Here is a 19,098-nt window from a genome sequence, read left to right on the forward strand (position 1 = left end):
GTCAATGGAGGCAAAGTGAAGAACCTAGACTTTCACTCCCACCAGGCAGTAATGAAGCAGTATTCTATTACCTTGCCAAGAGGGGTCAAGAGAGACCTACTAAAACACATGATTTAAATAAGATCCAGAGTCTTAGAGCATAATACCAAAAATGTCCATGTTTCAATAAAAAATCACTTATCCTCCTAAGAACGGAGGAGATTCCAAGTTGAATGAGAAAAGACCATCACTAGACACCAATATTAAAAAGACACAGATGTGAGAATTATCTGACAAGGATTTTAAACAGCCATCAAAAAAAAAAAAGAAGTACTTCTATAAGCAATTATCAACATGGTTGAAACAAATATAAAGAAAAGAAAGTTTTAGAAAAGAAATAGAAGATGTAAAGAAGAACCAATCAAACTGAAATTTTAGAATTGAAAAATACAAAAACTGAAATAAAACCTTCAACGGAACAATAGAAATTACCTAATCTAAGCATCAGAGATCAAGTAGACAGAAATTTAAAAACGAACAGAGACATGTAGTACTATTACAAAAAGTTTAAAATTTATATCCCAAAAACAGAGGAGAAAGAAGGTAGGGCTAAAAAATATTTAATTGAATAATGGCTGAAATCTTTCTAAATTTGACAACATAAACTTACATATTCAAGAAGCTGAGCAGACACTAAACAAAATAAATTCAAAGAAATTTATGCCAAGACACAGCGTAGTCAACTTCTAAAAGCTAAAGACAAAGAAAAAATTTTAAATGTAGTAAGAGAGAAATGATACATTAATTATAGGGTAAAAGCAAATTGAATGACAGTAGATTTCTCATGTGAAAGCATGGAAACCAATAAGAAGTAGTACAGCATTTTTCAATTGCTGAAAGAACTGTTTGTATGCAATTCTATAGCCAGTGAAAATATCCTTCAAAAATCAAGACATTCTCAGGGGAAGGAAAAATAAGAACTAAAACTAAATCTCTTATCACCAGATCTACACTGAAAGAATATCTGGGGAAAGTTCTTTATTCCGAAATGAAATAATAAGAGAAATCTTGGAATAGCAAGAAGAAAGAACAACAAAAAAAGTAAAAATACAAGTAAATACCATAGATTTTTATTCTCTTGAATTTTCTAAATTATATTTGATGGATAAAGCAAAAATTGTAACCCTATCTAATGTGGTTTCCAATGTATGTAGAAAAAATGCTAAAGGCAAATATAAATGATGAATGTAAAGAGATATAAAGACAAGTACATTTCTATACTTCTCTGGAACTGGTAAATTGTTGATATCAATAGACTATGATAAGTTATGTATATATAATAACACTGAGGGAAAAAAAGAGCAACCATTAAAAAAGCTATACAAAGAAATGTATTAAAAAAACACAGACGTCAAAATGTCAAAATTATAGAGATGGAGAAGAAATTAGTTGTTGCCATGGGTTAGGGAGACGATGAAGGCGAGGTGGTGGGGTTACTATAAAAGGATAGCATGAGGGAGGTCTTGAAGTAATGGAATAGTTCTCTGTCTTGACTGCAATAGTAGTTACCTGAACGTCCACTTGTAACAAAATGACTTCAAACTATATATGTATATATATATATATATATAAAAAATATATATAGTATGTATGTATGTATGTATGTATATTATATATGTACACACACACACACACACACACACACACACACACACACCACACCACACACACACACACACACGGCATTACACACACACACACACGCCAGAGGGGAAAAAAAGATAAAAAGAAGGGAAAAGATCTATGGCCATGCTACCCTGAACAAGCCCGATCCCATCTGATCTTGGAAGCTAAGCAGGGTTGAGCCTGGTTAGTACTTGGATGGGAGACCACCTAAGAAGACTGGGTGCTATAGGCGAAAAAAATTAAAAAAATAAGAGATCGTAAGCTGACAAGGTCTTTGCAATCTGTGAGGTCAACCAAGGGCTGCCTTGCCTTACAAAATTTTTTTTTAAAAAAGGTAAATAATTGATATTGACTCATAATTGAATTTGATACATTTTCATTTTCATTTTTCCACTTTAAAAAATTTTTATGTCTAGTTTTATAAAACAAATATTAAAAGAATGTTGGTAGAAAACAAAAAATAACAAGAAATGTGATATGTTGAAAATATTAATCTGCAGTTAATCCACTAAAACATAAAAAATTTCAAGTTATGTAATATGTTTAAGGTAGCAATTATCAGGATACTATTTATCTGAGAAAAATGTGGACAAAATTAATAGAACAAAGCATCTGTTTACAGAAAGGAATACTTCAAAAGGGAATACTATTGCCCTTGACTTTTACATGCAACAATTGCTCTAATATAAATTTAATTAAAATAAGTATCATAGTTAATAATTCAAATACGCTTAAAAAAAATTTGGTAACACCACAGCACGTTAACTGCAGAGGAAAAGATGACAATAAGAGCAAGCAGAGAAGACAAGAACATGAATCTTTGGCCCTTGCAGAGGGCCAGGGAACAACCTAATGTCCTTTTTGATTCCTTTTTACTTAAGGTAGTCAGAAAGGGTTCTGTGATTTGCAAGTAAGAATCTCGGCTGACAGTGCCACTGTGAGATCTCAGAATAGATGGAGGGCTGGCCTCTCAACGTGCATGCAGACCACCTTGGATATGAATGTGAAAGTGTTTCATGTGCTTGTTTCTCTTCTTTTCCTCTTGAGCTGAGAGAATGAAGAAGTACATTGGATGTATACCTTCCCAGACATCAGTCAAGGGAATCCTTTTGTGTTTACAATCATTTAAACCGCAGCTACCACATTTAAGACAGGACCCAACCTTTGGCATGATGATTGAGTGTTGTTTTTATAGCCATGATTTGTTAATGCTAGTGCCATAGAGCAAAATATTTATACAATGAGTCTTGTTCATGGCTTTTGTACTAGAAGGAATGCTGCACTTACCTCCTTAAGTGCCATCTTAAAATGATGGTAAAGGGAATTAAAATGTACTTTAAACAAACATTTTTCTTTACATTCTCATAAGGCCAGGCATATGCATTAGTGTGTTTTAAAGGGGCAAGCACCAAAGGAACTATTTGAAATTAAAGATCCTTTTCATCTTGGATCAGTAAAGCATGCTATGACTTATGTGGATTTAACTCAAGTGTGCTATCACTGTATGATTGGTTTATAAGCTAACTTTGCACATCATTTCTGACTATTACCTTCATCCTCAAATTTGGCCAACTTCAGTTAAGGCTCACTCTGTTATATGCATATAATGACTCCTAAAGCATTTTACAAAAATACTTATTCTAAACTATTTTTTTCTGAATTTCCATCAGACCAGCACTAATTTTATTGGCCATAGTTTCTTTCTCTTCATTCAAAAAGATCTCTCTTAGACGTCTTTTAAGAGATCAGTCCTGTTCCCATGTCCTTCTCAGTATTCTAGCTTTCCACATGTGTGAGACACTTTAGTGGCCAAGAGCAAAGCTTTACATGTGGCAAGTCTTAGCATTTAGAAGCAAAATGGAAGCTGGAGAATGGGTGCAAAAAACTAGAGAAAGGAATCTGAGGTGTTCTGGGTGGGACATCAAGAGTGGAACTATTTTTCTATTGAAACAAAATACTAGATGGTATTCTCAGAATTGGAAAAACCACCATGTTGATTAAAAAAAACAAAACAAAACAAAACAACAACAACAACAAAAACACATGTCCACAATTCTTGCTATTCCTTCCTTCAAGAAGTGGAGCTTAATTTCTCTCTTGTGAGTATGAGCAGGAATTTGTGTCTCTATTCTAACAAATATATTAAGGTAAAGGTGATGGTTTGTGACTTGGGGACTAAGTCAGAAAAGGTAAAAAATAGCTTCTCTCTCTCTCTCTCTCTCTCTCTCTCTCTCTCTCTCTCTCTCTCTCCCGGCCAATAGCCCTAGGAATCAGCTTAGAAGTGACTCTTCTTAGCCCACTCAAGCCTTCAGATGATGCAGCTCCAGCCTGTATCCTGACTAAAATCTTAAGAAAGACCCTAAGCCAGAACCATCCAGCTAAGCCATTCCTGAATGCCTGACCTCCAGAAACGTTTTGGTATAAATAATGTCCATTGCTTTAAGTTACTAAGTTTTGAAGATAATTTGTTATATATAAATAGATGATCATTATACCCCCTCAGTCTCCTGTTGGTTATCCTGGCTTTCTTTTAGGTAGCAAGGCAATTGCTAGGTCTTTTATTTTCAAATAGAATGCAAGCAGAGGTAGAAGAATAAGCTGAATTCTCAAAAAATGCAAATAACTTTAACTCTCCTAGTAGCTTATAGTCAAGAACCAAATCTTCCTCAACCTAAAAAAACTTGAATTAGGTAATATCAGAATTAAGTACTTTCCAGGAAGAGGATAGAAAGTACAAGGCAACAGAGTTACCTCACAGGCATATGAAAATGAGAAGGAACAAGTAAGCTATAGATTGATAACTATTGGCCGGTATGGTGAAAAGAGAGCTGGACTAGAAGTTCAAATGTCTATGTTAGGTAGAGTCTTAATTTGCCACTCAATGACAATAGTTTATTAACTTTCTTCCTCATAATTTAATTGCCTCGTCTACAAAATGAGAGTAAGACAATGAGTTGACTGGGTGGGTTATGAGGATTAGATGGGTCAAGGTTCTGATGGGAGGCTGAGGGCATTTGGCAAATGTGCGGTGGCAGTTTTTGTTGTCCGAATGATTAGGAGAGGACTGCTGACATTTAGTGAATTAAGGATTCAAGTCGTGTGCAGGCTGCCATGATCCTGTGGGATGCAGAACTGCTCAAATTCCATGCAATTTCTAATATCCTGCCACTCATTCAAGGAGAGGGAAAGCTAACATATTTATCTCATCTTAGACTATTTAACATTTTACATACAACTGTGAAGTTTTTTAAAACTCATTTGTGAAATACTACATTTTTCAGGAAAACAACTATCATAAAAATAAAATATATATAGTTTATTTTTTAGGAATGTTATCAAGAGTTTTTTTAGCATTTTGGAAATTATGCCCTTGAGATAATAATTAGATATGAGCATAGCCGGTAAAACATATTTTGTCTACATTTGTAGCCGACACAATCAGTGATTCTAACCATAGTGCAAATATTGGGCTGCTTCATTACATTTTATAGTGGGGTGGAATCTGAATATTTACCTGTTGTTACATATATTAATTTATTAGATGTATTTTTTTATTTTTGCTTTATATGTTATGACTTTGCATTGATTTAAAAAATATTATTTCTATAGATTTATTTCTGCTTTATTTCAAGAGTACAAAGAGAATATTATAAATTAAATTAGAAAAAAAGGTACTGGCTCTATTATAATTGAGAAATACTGATTCCAGGGAAAAAAAAAGATTTTAAAACAAGAAAGAGCTCTGTCAAAACTATTATAAGTTCACAATCCCTTATCTTCAGTTCTTAAATACAAAAAAAATCTGATACCAAGAAGCTTTTTAAAAATCATTTGGCCACAAAACTTGACTTAAAGTTAGCTCTATGGGTAGAAACACATAATCTGAGCTAACATGAGGTTATTTATAGACTATATGTGTGTGTATATATATATTCATTCATTTTTGCAACAAAATTTTAAAGTGCTTGAGTATGTAGTTCTTTCTCAGATGCTAATGGAGATGTTATGCATTATCCAGCATATGTTTTACCATTTGCCTTCCCAAAATCTAAAACATTCTGAATTCCAAAACAATATGTTCCTAGTATTTCAGAAAAGAGATCGTAGACTTGCACCATTGTAAGTTGCTAAGATGCTGCTATTGGAGCCTCAGACTTATGTAGGTTTACTAAGAAGATGTGATTATAAACTTAATCCTAATTTTATGATTTTTTCAAAGAATATTTGGAATATCTAATATATTGAACATAGCTACTCAATAGTTTACAGGAATGGAATATATTCAAAAGATATAATAATAGATCAAGCCAAATCTTTGGATATGTTAAGACCATAAATTAAAAAGGGACACTTTTCATACTTTAATGACTAAATCTCAAAGTATGATTTGAGGATTTTTTTTTTCAATATTTACCAACTGTCTATTATATGCCAGTTCCTGGGGACCAGGCTTTGGGAATAAGCCCTAGAAATTCATCTCAAGAAACTCTTAATCTAATAAGGAATGCATGATGAAAACAAATGAGTGCCAAAGAATGTGCAAAAGGAAAAAAAAAATGGGGTCATGTAGATCATGTGTTGTTGTATCATTGAAGAATGAAAGATCAGGTAAGTTAAAACACATGATTCTCATGTAGAAAAATTTAGACTGCTTTTTTTCTATTTGAATCCTTATTTTTGGAAAAAAGCCTTTTTCACATTTTCTTCTATGTATCCTAGTTAAAGAAATTCTCTGTTCCAGAAACCATCTATGATTTCAATACTAGAAAAGTAATAAGATGTAATGTTAAAAGCAGTGATTTTTCAAATGTTCCCTGGGAAGCCAACCATTGTATGCCTGGTAATATTACCAATTCCTATATTTTGTAGCCTCTCACATTTCTCCCTCCACCTCTTTGAGCCCACAGCCAGACACCCTCTCCCTACTCAATTATCTTGAAACAACTCCCTCAAGTTCTTGGGGGTTCCTCTACCCTCTATCTTCTTCCCTCTCAACAAATATGTGTATACCCATAACTCATGAGCCACCAGACCTCATTTCTTCCTTCAAATCACTGCATTGGCTTGTCCTCCTCTGACATGACCAAACAACTCTACAGATACTTAGAACACAACTGATTATGAACCAAGGCCTCTAAAAACCCTATAATGAAAGTTCAGTTATGTTGAACTTACACCATTCTATCGAATGCTATAGATATGGGTAACGAGCCTATACTGGTAGCTCACCATTTGTGATCAGAAGAAATCCCTTCTAAGAATGCAGAGAATAGAGACACCAGGACTCTAAAACGCAATGAGAATATTCTGTAGGTCACAGTGAAGAGAGCAAGCAATTAGGCAATTAGTCATAAGACCCTAGAATTCTAAAGATAATACACTAAAGAAGTATAAAGTTAAATATCAGGATAAAATACTAATTTGAATCCAATTAATAATAAAAATAATAAATTGCTCATGTTTACTATGTGCATACAGTGTTCTAGGCACTAGACTATGTCTTTCTTGTGGATTTTCTCATTTAATCCTTAAAACAATTGAAAAGGAAGGTATCGTTATACTTCTCCTTTTTTTTTTTTTAAGTTGAGGACTCTGAAACTTAGTTTAAGAAAGTTTCCCAAGTAACATAGCTGATAATTGATGTCCCTGGGATTTAAATTATTTTATTTTTTACTCTAGAGCCCTTAACTTAATAAACCATAAACCATTATGCTTTATTGCCTTTCACAATGCCTCTAAATATTGTCACCAGAAATGTCTTCTCAGGGTACAGAAATTACAAGAAACATATTCTAAGAAGTATAAAAATGGGATATAGTAGTATAGACACATGCTAGAAGTCAATTTTATGCAGATCATTAGCCATCAGACAGAAGTAAGCAAGACAATGAGCTTAATTCATTCATGAGAGTCCATTAAAAAGGTAGCTAAATATATAATATACAGATTTCAGAGTTGAACTATTTAACAGAGGCTCTTTCTGGCTGCCAAACTTTTGTCAAGGGAAATGAAAAAATCCCACTTCTCATTTAGGTACAAAGAAGAGAAAGAAATTTTCTTAGAAATACAATATCTGTAATTTTACTCTCTATAGTAATGTGCAATAATGAACTGCTATAGTGGGGAAAAAAATCAGTTTTTCCCAATTACTGAGAAACAGGAATACATACATACATACATACATACATACATACATAAAAAATGGGTCTAAAACTTTTTAGAATAATTTTGGTAGGTCTTTGAATTAGAGTATGCTTACAGACTTCAATATAGGGCATAAACATGTTCAGAAAGAGTGTTCGGTATACTGGGAGACAACAACATAAAAAATACCAAATAGATAAATCTTGGGTACAAAGTATATCTTAAACACTTGATCTAATCTATGTTTGTACCAAGGCAAAATTTAGTTACTTAAGATAAAACCAAGTTCTGGAAAATTTTGTCAAGGAAACATTAAATGTGAATGTTTTAGAGCACTAAAGTTATTTACTTTGGATATTTAAATTTTTAATATTAAATTTAATATTAAATTTTTCCATTAACCATTTTTTGAGGTGTAATTGATATACAAAAACTGCACATATTTAATATATACACTTTGATGGGATTGAACATACACAAACCCTAGTGACACTGTCACTACAATTAAAGTAATAAATATATCTATCGGCTCAAGATGTCTCCTTGCCTCTCCTCTTTTTTAAAATGTAAATATTTCAGAGCATTTAATTTATTCACATTGGATATTTAAATTTTTAAATTCTTATAATATTTGCAGTTTATGTTAATATTTTATTTATTCAATTATTTATTCAACCAGTCAGCTACATATATTCCTTGAGTGTTCAGGTGTCTAATACAGTCCCCAAATGTAGTTACCACTTTTGGAAAACAATATTCTATATTAAATCTCTTCTTTCTATACTTCACACTATGCACATTTTGATATGGCGCTCATGTATATACATGCTGTGTGTATGTGTGAGTGTGTACATGTGTCATGTATGCATGCTCATGTATGTGTGTCTAGTCAGTTTCTATGAATGGCATTGCAGTAAATCCACAAAGTTAGAAAGCAGGTTTTATTCCTCACTGCTGCCTGTGCAAGATACTGAGATTTCTTTGGCATTAAAAACCCAACGACTTATGAATCCAAAATTGCCGAGATGTAAGAGAGAATTTTTCACAGCCAGTGTCTGTTTCTCATTGTAGCTTAAACCATGATCTTCCTCATTCCCTTTGAAGTTTTCCAATTCTTCTCTGTTAAGCTATGATAGCCCGTTTAAATGTTGAGTGTTTAGTATTACTGGCTAGGTTAGGTCTATTCATTGCTACAAAAGCCACACGGACACAGAATTCCTCACATGACATTAAATAAGAAGAAAACATCTTCAATAAACTTTAGGGAAAATATAGGTAGTCTATTCTTGTATAAGTGGTAAGTAAGTACAAGTAGAGTTGCCCCACTTTAACCATGGCTTTACTTGTCACAGTTTCAGTTACCCGCGGTCAATCATGGTCTGAAAATACTAAATGGGAAATTCCAGAAATAAACAATTCATAAGTTTTAAATTGCACACAATTCTGAGTGGCGTGATAAATCTTGCACTGTTCTGTTCCATCCTGCTTGGGACATGAATCATCCCTTCGTCCAGCATATCCACGCTGTATATGCTTTCATTTCCTTAGTCACTTAGTAGGCATCTCAGTTATCAGATTGACTGTAGGGATATCACAGTGCTTGTGTTCGTCTCCCTTATTTTACTTAATAATGCCACCTTCACATAACTTATTGCAGTATATTATTATTATCATTCTATTTTACTATTAGTTATTGTTGTTAATCTCTTACTGTACCTAATTTATAAATTAAACTTCATCATGTGTATGTATAGGAAAAAACATTGTATAATAGGTTTTAGTACTATCCACAGTTCAGGCATTCACTGGAGGTCTTGGAATTTATGTCCTCCAGATAAGGGGGGACTCCTGTACATGACATAAGTGATCTATATCACTAGATAATTTAACCTGCTTTTATTAAAATAATAATGAAAATGATCAAGTTAAACAATCTGAAAAATAAATCTGAAGCTTAATGGGCTCTGTACTTGAACTAAAACATTATTAAGAGACAAAAAAAGATAATCATTTATCTGGGCTAACATTCTGCATACAAGAAACATGTGGATTATGAAATTATCAGAAATTTATTTTAAAAAGTTAACTTCCTAAATAGATGGAATCTTTGTACAATAAAGACCCTTGAAGAGATCAAATTACTTTATTCTATTGCCTCCTTGACTTGTCCTGATATTGTGCACAAGTCAAGCTGTAGAAAAAGGGTTTCTGTCTATGAAGAACATAGCCTGGACTAAGAAAACACTAAGTGAAACAAGAAATTCTGTCTCCTTAAAAAAAACAAAAAACAAGAAAAACCACTACTTGCATTGTTTGTATCATATTATTACCACTAAATAACACTAACACACATGTTTTGCTATAATTTATTCATAATAGATTTAAAATATTAGCCAACCACCATCACATTTGTCATAGGAATCAATTTTCAATTGATTCAAAGATGTTCACTTCATAATAAAATTTTATAAATAAAGTTTTAACAGAAAATATAACTAAATTATATATCTATGTATTGGAATATGATGAAACCATTCAATTAAATTACAAAATTTTAATGACATAGGGAAAATGTTCATCATACAACATTAATAGCAAAAAGTAAGGAGAAAGTATTAACATTATGAGACTGAATTTATTAGAGGTATTGGAAATAATTATGTCATGAAAAATATTTTATTAATTAAAATTTAATCAAAACTTCTCTGAAATTTGCATTCCCTGATAGACTTCTTACTGTTGTCACATGTGCTTCATATGTGGAAAAATGAAATTCCACATGTAAATTTTGTGTTTGAATGGTTTGAAGGATGTGTGTGTACTTTTCGAGATAAGTATGAAACCAAATTCTACATTGAAAACATCAGTCATGTTTTTGTCCTATTTTATCCTATTCTAAATCTGGACTGTGTTGCTTGAGCCATATGGCGTTTCTCTGAGCACGGAGGGTTACTTTCTTAGGCTTTTGGTGGGCTGATAGGAAAGGGTTTCAGCACTTGAACATGTGAAAATCAGGTGGTCGCAATGTTGGAGGTGAGTCCAAAACTGACAAGAGGTTAATGTGCTTAAGCTTTTGTTGCACTCTGTCATTTCTTCCATAACTTGACCAAAGAAGTTTCTGTTTTCTTTCTCAGTAATTATCACTGACATACATCTGGCAGCTCAACCCATGAGAATCTAACTGTAGTTCTGTAAGTCAAATTCACCTTGCATTGAAGAATTCTTGTTCTTTAAAATGTAAATGTAGTAAGGCTGCTAGCCTGATTCCCAGGGGCTCTGGTTTGTAGGGACTGCTTTCATTGGAACTAAAAATACAAGCTAACAACTACAGTTCTGATAAAAAAGATGATTCTGAGTAAAACATCCCACTTCCCACTGTGTGGCCTTTTCCAACAAAGCAATCAATTGTAAACTTTAACCACAAATTCAGGCTTGTTCCTATACCACTCTTCAGAAATTTAGAATTTTAGAAATCGTTACCACATTGTTTGCTTTCTAGTCCCCTCTATAGTGTCACGAATTCACAACCTTTTTTTTGGATCAAGTTCTCTGACAGTTTTAGGAAAGTGGCAATATGTGTGTCTACATACAAAATCATAAAGTTCACAGACAATTTCAAATGCATCCATAGACCTCAGTCTAAGAGTTCTTGTTCTAAATACTAAAATACATAAGCAGATTTCTGTAGTAGGATTTTAGAATAGGATTACATTATAATTGAAAGCTATGCTGATTTTTAGAGAAAATTCTCTAATTGAATCCTGTTTTCCCATTGATTTACTTTGTAATTTCAGAGATGTATATCTAATTAACTTGTTTTTATGGAAAGATATAATAAAATGATACTTGGACATAAACATCACTGAAACAGTAACTTTCCAATATCACATTATCAATAAAAAATAAACCCTGACATTAAAAAGCCTGTTGAGATGCGGGATGGGAAATTTGTTTCAGTGAAGAAATTCTCCATAAATTAAAAAAAGAAAATGAGTTTGTTCATTCTTCACCTTTACCATTCCTAGCAAATCTACTTCACAATATATCTGGATATATATGCCTTTTACAAGCATTGGAAGGGATCTTTAGCACATGATTTGGCATTACTATTGAATACCTTTCAATGTGAGACAGGAGGAGATTAAATAGAATACTTTGAAAAGTATAGGTATCACTTAGAAAAAAACTTCAGTGGAGCAAGTGCCCCGGGAACACGGATAAGAGTATCTTTATGATTGAAATTTCTATTCATTAATACATAGAATATGACCAATAAACCAAATGAGGATTGAAATGGTGAAGGAGTGAGAAACAATTTTATAACCATGCAAAAATAAGTACAATGATACTGATGAGAGAAGTATGGAAATACAATGTATATCTTGTTTAAATAACCAAAACAGGAGAATGTTAATATAAAGAAAAGAGCAAAAGGAACATTCTGCTGGATGATGCTATAGATGACTGTGCTGTTCAAGGGATTTGAGAATGTTTTCCTTATGTAGATTCTAATCAGGGACTGAGGCAAAACATAACATTTGAGGAGGATCCGAATTTAACAAACATTTACTGAGTGCCTATGCTATGGTAGATGTCAAGTAAGACCAGTGTCTCCTGTTTGGTCACATCTGCTAAGGGGAGAATAAGTCTAATATAATAGTTGCAGGTGCCTATAAGAAGCAAATCATTACCAGTTGCTTACCAGCCACTTTGCTTAACACTTTACCTATGAAGTCCATTCTCAGGAGTTGTCCTCTGATCTGTGTTACACTTGAGCAAAGTGGGGAATAGAAATTATTAATAAATGGCCAAAGATCTGTAGCTAGTGCCGGAACTGAGAGGTGACTCCAAAGTCCTGAAAACACCACAACTATTGTATAAGGCCATGCACGAAGCATACATTTAATAGAAGCATTAAAAATCTATGAAGGCATTAGAGGAGAAGTGACATTTAAGTTAGGTCTGAAAGAATAAATAGGTTTTTGCAATAAAAGAGGAAAAGCCTTTAAGTCAGAATAAATGGTACCTATGAAGGAACTGAGTGAGGCAAAGCATGATGGAAGAAGCAACTGAGAGAATAGGTTCAGCAGAGTGTCAAGACCCGCACGCAATAATCAAGCATGACATGTGAAGTTTGGTATGAGCACTGGTAAGTTTTACTTGCAGAAGGCAACACACAGGAGGAATGTGTAAGTTGTCTTCCAGTATTTGAAGGAGATAACTTACACAGATCAGAACCCGGACTTATGAATGGAAGTTATAGAAAGGCGGATTTGTTTTTTGGACTGTTCAACAGAATCCTGACCCATTAAGTAGTGTCTTTTGAATATTTACAAAGTTTTAAATGTAAGTGCTGAGAGAATCTCAGAGATCATCTGCTTTAAACTACTCTACTGTAACAGATGAAGGAAAGAGGTAGAAGTTTATATGCAGAAATCACATTATACTGTAAAACTGGTCGTTGCACTGAAGACTTGATGACTACCATTTTTAATTCCAATTATCCTTTACATTCATAAACTGGAAAAGTTATATACAAATCTTAATTCTAAGGGTCAATTTTATAGTCAACTTGTTAAACAAACAGAAAGGAAATTTAGTGTTTTTTGTTTTGTTTTGCTTTCCCAATGGGGGTGTGTGAGACATCAGGAATTTGCATCTATAATATCAGGACACCATCCAATTTCTTAACCATGGGTTACACATGATTAAATAGATGTAAATCATATCATTGACTAATTGAAACCTTGAGAAGTCTTAGAAAAGTAATTTAAATATTGGTTTTTACATGTATTTATTCAAAATTCATTGAGCATTTACTAGATGTGAGAAATTAGGCTAGCTATTGATGAATTTACTTCTGTGGGATGACTGTCAGACTGAGGGCTACCTGAGAAACTTGGGGAAGAGAGAGACTCTGTTAAAAAGTTCAAGCCACTCTTACTCAGAGTATTTAAGCATCTTTGAACCTAAAGCTGTAACTGCAAGGTGACAAGTTGACACATTAGTGACTTTATACATCCCACATTATACCTGATTGAAATAACTAGTCTGGGAATGGAGGGTAGAGGGTTTCATGACCTATTTTTATTCCAAAAATTGGCTGGGCACCCATGGTCTAGGTCTTCCAAAATAGATATTGGGAAACAGCCTTGATACAGTCCAAATTGCCAAATGAAGCTTGCTTTATAGAAAGAAGAACACAGGCTTTGCTTATTCGCAGGCTAATCATAAAAGCAGATGCATGTGAATGCAAATTAGTTTGCTTTCTCCCGTGAATAGAAACCGAATATGAACCTCGTGATTTTCTTCAAATGTTTTTACATGTCTGTGTGTGATGTCAAGCAATTATTCAGTCATGTCACATTCCCACTTCCTGACTTAATCTCCAGCTGCAGAAATTAAGATGAAAAACTTTCCACAAAAGTAATCATTACAAAGTATTTAAGTATCTTTGGAAAAAAGACAGTTTAAAAACAAATCACTATGATTTATTACCATGCCAGTTAAAACTGCAACAAGACTTAAGTCTTGTTAACAATTTGTAGCCTTTATTCCACAATGATGACACATGACACCATATATTGTCAAAATAGATAAAAGCCTCATGTAATACAATAAGATTTTGACTTAGCAAATCATTCACGTTAAAATAAATTAAAATAAATGATGGTAATCAAAATTCGTTGGTTGAATTAATGTGTCTTCCAGAAGACTTCTAAAGATATTCAATATAGAATTAATCAATTTAAGCCTTTTCATTTTATACTTTTTGCTTAAGGTCAGTTTCTTCTTACAGTGATAAAATACAATAGCCCCTCAACCTCCAGGATTGTGATGAGCTAAGCTGGAAGAAGTAAACTCAGCTACCTCCCTTATGCTTCTGTTCAAATTTTGGCAAATCATGTTTTCAGATCACAACTTTGGGAGGCGGGGGCGAAGGGAAAGCAATTCATGTAATTCGTACTTTCTTCGGGGCGGCGGGGGGAATATATATATATATATATTAGCTGCTGCTCTGAATACTCATTTGAAATTAAGACTGCCAGTCTGGAAATTTGGAAGGTTATCATTACCACAGGTACTATCTTAAAAAATATTTGACATCTGTATGAGGAGATACTGATTTTATTCCTTGTTCAAGTTAAATATGGAACAATAGGAATATATCTTATATTCCATATTTTGGAGAGAATTGCTTCTCAAAATGTGTGTTGCTTATTATTATTAAATATATAGACATTTAGTTATTTCAGAAACTAGGTTATTTCATAAAAATATATTTTGTATATATCTCTCTGAGGATGTCACTGGAGCTGGTTGTCTATCAGTAAGTTCAGCAGGAACTTCTTTGGATAATTATATTAAACTGATAACTTATTTCTAGATTCTTTTGGGTCAACAAGAAACTCAAATAGTGTTGAGTGGGCTGTCATGAATTTGACTTATTAGTGGAGGTGCCATTTAAGGGAGTAATACTAAGCTCTTTAAACAGTTAAATTTTCTACTTCTTAGTAAAATATTTACTTATAAATGAGAGACCATCACGAAACTTATAATAATTTTATTTTTTCCAAAACAGGAGATAAAATAAAACACTCGTTCAGAGCTGTTTTAAATTTAGCTTAGAAAATTATTGTACTTCCTACCTGAGCTCTGTGAAAGACCCTATCTCACAGCAAATGAAGCAGGGAAGGAGCTAAGCTTCCTCTCGAATGGACAGAATATCCACAACCCACCTAGTACTGAACAGCATTAATAACTTTTGAAATTAAATCTGGAACAAGATTTAAATGCAGAATAGAAAAGCTTTCATAGGATCATATGATATTTAGTTTGTATGTATAAAAATGGAAATAGCAATTTCAGTAGCAAAACAATAAAGATTTAAGCAAAATTTAAATTATTGTTAGAATGATAATAATGATATTAAAACATTTTCTACTATCAAGGTAATAGCAGATCACAAAAACAATTCCAATGTAAAGTTCATTTGCCAATAATGTCTAATGAAAGGGACATATTTTATGCTATGAACTTCAGAGGATGAGAGGTTAGGAATGAAAGAGGAGCTTAGAGTGAGGCTTAGGATAATTCCCATTCCCGCTTCTCTTTCCAGATATAGTACTGAAATAAAATTCTAAGCATCCTCACTAATGTGGCTAACTTTGAAGAGAAGCAGTCAGAAGAGGTGTCATTATCTTTCCTCTGCTGTGAGTAGAAGGGCAAGAGAAAATGGTTTCTGGGGAAGATTCCGATGAAACACAGAAATTGAAAATTTGGGACCAATGTCTTCAGATTAAAGTATAGCCTCAAGGTCTTGACACTGAGTTTTGAGTCAGATCTAAAATCTATTGTATCTATCCTATTTTCCCCCTCCATGAAGAATGGTATGATAAATGCTTCTACCAGAGTGAATCCTAGCAAAAGATATTTTGCAAGAGAGCTGAGCAGAATTCTTTCATCAAAGGTTCCACATTCCTCCGAGGGCTCCCAGCCTCCTTCCTCAAAATAAACAAAATTAAACAGAACATAATATCTAATCCTCACACTATAGTTCTGTTTGGCAAATAGGTTTTAGAAAAGTAAAAAGAGAATTAAGAATTCACCTTTACCACATCAAAGTAAACAGTAACCTTGATACAAACTCTGCATTATGGAAATGATCAGAACAAAAAATTAAAGGCACAGAAATTATGCAAATAATCTTATGTTAAATAAAGATGAAGTGGGGAGAAAAGAACAGAGAAGAGGAAGAGGGGGAGAAGGAAAGGAGAGGGTGAGAGAGACAACAAAGTTTGGAGAGAAAAATAACCTAAGGAACAGAAGAAAATTAACCAAGTACTTCATGTTCAAAAAGAGTTTATTAAAATATAAACATAAAAATTTTTTTATTAAATGTTTTTAATGTTTTTGTATTAGCTAAGTGTTTATTAAAACACAAAATAAGTGATGAAATTAACAAAAATGAGGATGGTTGTTGAAGAGGTAGGCTAAATTATCAGAGAGCTTATTTCATCTTCTTTTTACAAGTAAATCAATAGATACTGACTGAAATAAAAGCAAGTGCTTAGCAAATGATTCCAAACTTTTAATGTTTTCAATAACATTTTTTGCAACTTTAGTGGGATTGTTTAGAAAGGTTATATCTTGTGTGGACGAAGCATTTTCCAAAGTACATTTTTTTCCGTTGCATTTCAATTTTTTGTCCTTAAGTTTCAAATGAGATGAAAAGTTTCACTAAAGAATAGCATGTATGATCTGACCTCATTTTAATTGAAATAATACATGTTAGTCAACCATTGCTAAATAATGTTATATAACAAACACCCACAATATCACAGCAGGTTACAAGTATCATTCATTTCTCACCCAAGCATCTGTGGTTTTCCTAGATTCAGTAGAACCTGACTCCATGGTAACAGTTGGGTTCAAATCTGTACCATGTATCTTCTGGGACCAGTGAGTACTCTGGAACATATCCTCATGGTGATGGCAGCAAAGAGAGCAAAACCCATTTGTGCAAGCACATTTGAGGCCTTAGCTCATTTTTCAATTGAGTTATTTTGTTGTTGTTGTTGAGTTGTAAGAGGTCTTTGTATGTTCTATATACAAGACCCTAATCAGATATGTGAATAGCAAATATTTTCTTTCATTATGTGGGTTATTTTCTCATTTTCTTATGGTGCCCTTGAAGCACAAAATTGTTTAATTCTGATGATGTCCAGTTTATCTATTTTTTCTTTTGTCGCCTGTGCTTTTAGTGTGTCTTATCTGAGAAACAGTTCCCTAAACTAAGTTCATCAGGATTTTCTCCTACATGTCTTTTTAAGAATTCATAGTTTTATCTTTTACATTTACATCTTGATTCATTTTGAGTTAATTTTTGTATATGGTGTGAGGAAAGGGTCCAAATTTATTCTTTTGCATGTGGATATCCAGTTGTCCTAGTATAATTTGTTGAACACTTTCGCCACTGAATTTTCTTGGTTCTCTTGTCAAAATCAGTTGAACATAAATGTAAGGGTTTATTTCTGGACTTTTAATTTTATTCCATTTCTCTGTATGTCTAATCTTATTAACTTCACCACACTATTTCCATAGCTTTGTAGTAAATGTTGACACTGGAAATTGTGAGTCTTCCAACTTCATAGTTCTTTTTCAAGATTTTTTTGGCTCTTTTGAGTCCCTTGCATTTCCATATGAATTTTAAAATCAGCTTTTAAATGTCTGCAAAAAAAAGCCAGCTGGAATGGCATGTATATATTTTTAAGGGATAAAAGTTATTAATCTTAAAAGACATGCTTCTTACAAAAATACTAAATTTCTTCCTTAAATTTTATACTGATTTATACTGAATAAGATTTGCTGTAATGGCTGAGCAGTTATGAAAGAAACTGGATTTGGCATCCGTGGCTGTGTAAATGCTGAGGAAGAGCACAAAAAGATATAATGAATAACTTAATAGACATGAGAGGAAATGATTAAATAGGTAAGGGCAAGAATAGTGCCTCAAAAAGAGCACATAACATGTGCGGTCACAGGGATGTGCGGGAATAGTGTGTTGATGTTTTCAGGAAACTGTGAGTATTCACTAGCACACTATGTTATGTCTGATGATGCAAAATGAATCAAGAGGTAAATGATGAAGAGATTATGAGTCATTACTGATATGTCTATATGTTCACATTTAAAGACTTTTAAATTTTGCCTCAAACATTTTAATTATCCTGATGTATTATTCTTATTTTGGATACTTATTTAATAATAAAGTCATCACACTTTAATAATAAGTATCCAAAATATGGATAATACACAAGTGGATTAGTAAATCTCTTTAACTTTAAAAATAACTGATACATGAGATAGGGTTGGTAGGGAAATCATTAACTGGAAAACCAAACATTCAGTTTCAAAACATTAGTAAAGAAAAAAATAATTGTATCACATCATAAGGAATAGATATTTTTGTCACATTGGCAGATGCCCAACATAACCAGTAGAGTGAACTGATTAGAACTAAGAAGTACCCAGCTCTCATCGACTAACACCTTCATTTTATAGATTAGGTAGCTGGAGTTCAGAGATATTTTGGAATTCCAGGGTTCCAGATGTCATATTCAGTGCTGTGTACATACACACACACACACACACACACACATTTATTAACTCATTAACTTCATTAGACTCGGAGTCTAATGAGAAATCAAAATGAAGGCCAATAATTATAATACAGTATGACCTATGACCATGTTTATAATTGAAATGTATTTCTGGGAGCATAGGAGA

General features: G+C 33.1%; 1 pseudogene; it reads left to right on the forward strand.

The window, feature by feature from the left end:
• The first annotated feature begins 1,778 nt into the window (after window positions 1-1,778).
• Window positions 1,779-1,897, forward strand: LOC120613527 (uncharacterized; annotated as a pseudogene).
• Window positions 1,898-19,098: the final 17,201 nt, after the last annotated feature.

This window comes from Pteropus medius, unplaced genomic scaffold (genome assembly GCF_902729225.1).
Source record: "Pteropus medius unplaced genomic scaffold, Ma_sr-lr_union100, whole genome shotgun sequence".
NCBI lineage: Eukaryota > Metazoa > Chordata > Mammalia > Chiroptera > Pteropodidae > Pteropus > Pteropus medius.